The 5000-nt window shown below is 36.9% G+C and overlaps 1 protein-coding gene across 4 annotated transcripts in view; it reads right to left on the bottom strand.

Annotated features, from left to right (window-relative positions):
* The window catches only part of LOC137975953 (uncharacterized), a 36003-nt gene that overhangs the window by 23935 nt on the left and 7068 nt on the right, over window positions 1–5000 (bottom strand). Inside the window, exons 1-2 of one of the 4 annotated variants that reach the window (XM_068823173.1) lie at window positions 1324–1362; window positions 168–230 (exon numbers count right to left, since the gene is read on the bottom strand). The exons of 2 other annotated variants lie outside the window; for them this stretch is intronic. The gene's annotated coding sequence lies outside the window, so the exon portion shown is untranslated. Of the gene's footprint in view, window positions 1–167; window positions 231–1323; window positions 1363–5000 lie in introns of those variants that run through there. One more of the 4 variants, XM_068823172.1, reaches the window with a different exon arrangement.

Here is a 5000-nt window from a genome sequence, read left to right as displayed (position 1 = left end):
CTTAGCAAAAGGATATTAATTAAAGGGAAGTGCACTTGGCATGGAATTCTGCTCTCAGCGGTACCAAATCTAATTGCTTATTCGGGGCGTCATTTTCTTATTTTTAAGTTATTCAGTGTCATATAAAAAATGAGAGAGGAGTGTAGATATTTTATGGATATACATACAATGCATATTTCAAAGGTTTTCTTCACCCTGGAGAAGGGTTCTACACCGGAAACATCTGTGATCTAAAAAAAAAACTACTGAAACTTTTTGATATTTATTTTATATCACTCTACTTGTTTATTAATTGTTGAGTGTCACGCATCTCCTGCAAAGAGTTTTGGTCACCAAATACTATGATGATAAGAGCAAAAACCTCTAATTACTTTACTACGAAACGTAATGGGGACGAAAATCTCGTGACTATGTCAACAGTATTAAACGGTGGAAACATGAACACATCTAATGATGTGTCTACAAAAAAGAGACAGCTCGAATTTTACATGATAAAAGAACGTGTACATGCGCAGATTATAGTGAACGCGCTTTGAACAGTGTTTGGACAGTGGCCAAGTGCATACTTCATAAAAGCCATATTCCTACCACCAGCTAGTGCCCAATTTTTCACCGTACAATACAAAACGATCAAAACTTGAATGCCGCAGTTTGTTGAGAATAAAGGGCTAGAGAAAGTCATGTGCTCAAAAAAAAGGGTTAATGATAAACCTGGCTTAATTCTGATTAAAAACCTTTCAGTTAATTTTTTGTTGTTTAAAGCAACTAAGCTCCATGTTTTGAGACTCTTTGGGAACGTCGCGAACCACTATCATAAAACAAGGTTCTGGGACCCCTGCCCTGAGTACCCCGTCCATTTCCGGCTCTGATTTCCCTAAGAAAAGACAGCCTAAGTACGTCTAAGCCGGAAATACCCCTTCATTTGTTTATTTTCTATGAGATGAGATATGAGATTCATGTGTATTGTACGATATGCTTCAATTTTGATTTTTTAATTCGAGGGTCGTGTACTCGGCACGGCCATGTCATGAAAACGCTCGATTTCTTACCATTCTCAAAAATTGATCGCCCTTCACTTGTGTCACCGATTTCCCGAAAGTAGCCCGGCAATAAATGCAGTTTCCAGCATTATTAATTAATTTTTATGGGCTTCGCTGCTATCCATCGACATCTGAATGCCGGAATCTCGGCTAACCGCGCTGAGATTTTTCCATGTAATTGCAAACTTGATTTTTGGTGTTTTTCTCAGACGTGCCGGGGATCTCGGCTAAACGAGCCAGCCCACCTAACCGGGCCAGCCCGGCTTATGTAATCGGCTCCTACCTGTGCGCATTAGTTTGTTCAGTCATGATGGGACGCACGAACCCCTAACAGAAGAAGAAACCAGAAGACTAAAAGCCAACAGTTTTAAGGCTTAAGTTACCTTGAATTGGGACGTGGCTGCCTCCACTCTTTTTACATAGGGAGTCGATATTGTTGACACAACCCAGTTACCTCTTTACTGACACCCAATGAATTCATTGAAGGGTGGACCATTCCTGCACTTTGACAGATCACGAAAAAGTGATATAGCTTCTTAAAAGAACTCCAGCAACAGAGAGGGCAAAGAAAGATAATACAGATCCGTAAACACTGGTATGATTATTTATAGTATCTTATAGTGGGTTTTACTTTGCTTTATCAGTATACATACAATTAACATTGCAGAAATATAATTGTTATATTTGGACTTCGCGGTTTTCCGAGTTTCACAGTGATCATGCATGACACGGATTTCAATGAAGTGTATAAAACCGAAAACGAAAGCAAGTATTCCGTGAAATCGTAAACCAAATACCATTCATTTTGGGTTGACGTATCTTCCCATCTCCCAAAAATGATATCAACGCATTTCATGCCAAAAATGTGAAATAATCTGATTTTCTGTAACTGTCACAGAGGACTGAAAATCAGGAAAAACATCCAAAGCATTGTCGCGTCCGTTTTTATACTAGAGACGCATTATCAGTCTGAACGAACTTAGGCAAGACCTCCTCAGTAACACGACCTAGAATGGATCTGTTCTAACTAACGAACGACTGAGATAATTAGAGATTCGAAAACTGAAAGATATTAAATAGGATAAAAGGCCAAAAAGTAGACAGATTGCACTTCAGATCTTTGACAATCAAACATGAATTTCGTAGGAAACAATATACACACTCAACTGCGTTATACATTAATAATTGTTACAAATAAATAGCTTCAAGTTTTTTCTTTAAAGTATACGTAGGCAAGAGAGTTGGCAGAAACAACATCGGAATTAGGAAGATTGTAAAACTTATGACCTTGATAAAAAGCGCGGAGAATTGTTTATTAGTATTAGTTCTGCAGTAAAGTAATTGGAAGGTCTTATAATTTCTTGTATAATAGGAATGTATTTGCATTTTTTAGTAAAACAATTTTGTTTGCTAACAGTGAACGGGAAGGGTCGAGATTTGATAGGAGTACATAAATTTGCCCATTTGCAACGTCTATATGTTGCAGGTAAAACCCGGTCTCAGGTTGAATCCGTTTTTACAGGTTAAATTGGTGATCCTCACTTTACCTAGGTTGAATATGCACTCAGATGATTTGAGGAAACCTGTTTGGAGCCAAAATTAAACCTCGGTTCAGGTTAGGATTAGTATACAAAAGTAAATAATGAAAAGAACTGTGTTGGGTTGATCATGTTCGTCGCTGAAGTGTAGCGGTGAAGACACAGGACTATAGATCTCGATTCACAGGTAAGTGCATAGTAAAGTTCTTTGATCTCTAATAATTTTGCAGTGTTGAGACTGAATGGACAAGTGTATGAATACTGAAACCGATAACCGATCAGAAAGCTGTCTCGAATTTGTGGCAGCAAAAGACTTGAGTTTTATGATATACGTGGACAGGTATTGCCATGCATATGACTTGCTTTACATCGGAGGCTATCGTGAAAGTCGCCTATAGATAGTCACTATGAAAAATGTACCTAAGTTCTAGCTTCGTAAGTACTTCCTGCCGCGCACCTCAAGGATAGCTCCTTGGACCAATTCCGCTTGATTCACTCTTTTCTCCTTTCCTAAAATATGACACACTGCCTGGGGTAATAGATATTTCAACACACTTCATTCCTTCGGTTGCTAAATATTGAATTTTTCACTCAAGTAAAAGAAATTTACGAATAGAATACCAGAAGTGCAGCAGATAAGTGACAAATTACGGTTATTAAACATTCCTATTCAAAATAACTTAAAATCATGTTTCTTCAAGAAATTCAAGTGTTAAAAATGACCAATTTCTTATTCAATTAATTCTTCTCATGATATATCTATTATAACAAGGATCAAATTGATTTACCTATTCGAGGTTAGTTGCAGATAGGCGCTTTGTGCTTGACGTGTGGGTCTCTCTAAGTGCAACGGGGATTTGCTTTGGCACCCTTTTCCTTTTGGGCCATAGAGTTTTTTTTTAAGGAGGCTAACACCTATTGTATCTTTGCGTTTTTCTTTTTATCGCTAGAATATGATAAGGATTCAAAGTTACTTTTGTGGCATGAATCTCAAGCCATTGCAGTGACAATTTCCAACACGTACATGGATCCATTAATTCAATGGGTGTCAGTGAATAGGTCACTACGGTGTGTGAACAATATCTACTTCCAACATAAAACGGATGGAAGAAAAGAAATCAAATCGTGTTTCCTTTTTTGCAACAATTGTGAATAATAATTGGCACTTTTATTCAACGAAGACTAGCCTGCGAGCAGGCTCTCAGTGGTTCGAGGTACATGAAGGGCCTGTGTTGTCAGCTGCGGTTCTAAAGTTACTGGCCACGTCATCCTATTATAATAACACAACGATTGCTCTTTCACAAATATAGATTTTTAAAGACTAAAATCAGTAAGAATAAGATTTGTTCCACTAAAAGTGCAGACAGAAAAGTAAAAAATAGAAAAAAGTACAGCTTATCTGCTGAATACGCCGCCACTTATTCATAGAATTCGTTCTGAAAGTCGCCTATAGTAATAAAGTCAGTACGAAGATTCAAGTTTTTCATCAAATAGAGCCCTTTAAAGAAAACGACAGAACTTTTAAGATTATAAGACATGTTTCGACAGAAACTTCTGTCATCTTCAGTTGATTAATGTACAAAGCGTTAGAACTTGAATTTCAAAGTAGGAAAAAGTGCTAATTATGCTAGTAACAACGGAATGTACATAAAACGTTAGCATAATTAGCACTTTTTCCTGCTTCATCATCATCATCATCATCATCATCATATATCTTTATTTACCCTCGGATTTTAGAGTAGCTTGGTGTAGCTAATTTCTCCGAGCATTTACCCTCCCAACCATGATACATCACAGAAGACAGACCACAACACTGCTTGCAAATCAACTTCTAACGCTTTGTACATTAATCAACTGAAGATGACAGAATTTTCTGTTGAAACATGTCTTGAACCTTTGTACTGACTTCATTACTATAGGCGACTTTCAGAACGAATTCGATGAATAAGTGGCTTGCTTGCTAATATCAAGATCCTTTGTTTCGCCTGGTTGTTACATTTTGTCCTCAGATTTTTCAAATATTCTGTAACCGACGATGATGTTCGTAACATCGAAACATGTCTTGGAAATTAAAAAAATGTCGTAATCTTCTTAAAGATAACGATTTGCTTTCTGCTGTCTCGACCTTTTGGTTCCATTATCCACGACATACAAGGTTCAAGTTTTTCATCACTGAAATAGAGCCCTTTAAAGAAAACGACAAAACTTTTAAGATTATAAGACATGTTTCGACAGAAACTTCTGTCATCTTCAGTTGATTAATGTACAAAGCGTTAGAACTTGAATTTATAAGTAGGAAAAACTGAGTGCTATTAGTAACAACGGAATGTACATAAAACGTGACAATGTGAGAATTAAAAGGATAGTTTTAGATTTATCTAATGCTTTGTACATTAATCAACTGAAAATGACAGAACTTTCT

Source organism: Montipora foliosa, chromosome 11, assembly GCF_036669935.1.
Source record: "Montipora foliosa isolate CH-2021 chromosome 11, ASM3666993v2, whole genome shotgun sequence".
Taxonomy (NCBI): domain Eukaryota; kingdom Metazoa; phylum Cnidaria; class Anthozoa; order Scleractinia; family Acroporidae; genus Montipora; species Montipora foliosa.
Note: the sequence above shows the minus strand (reverse complement) of the source record. Positions and strands in the feature narration are given on the sequence as shown.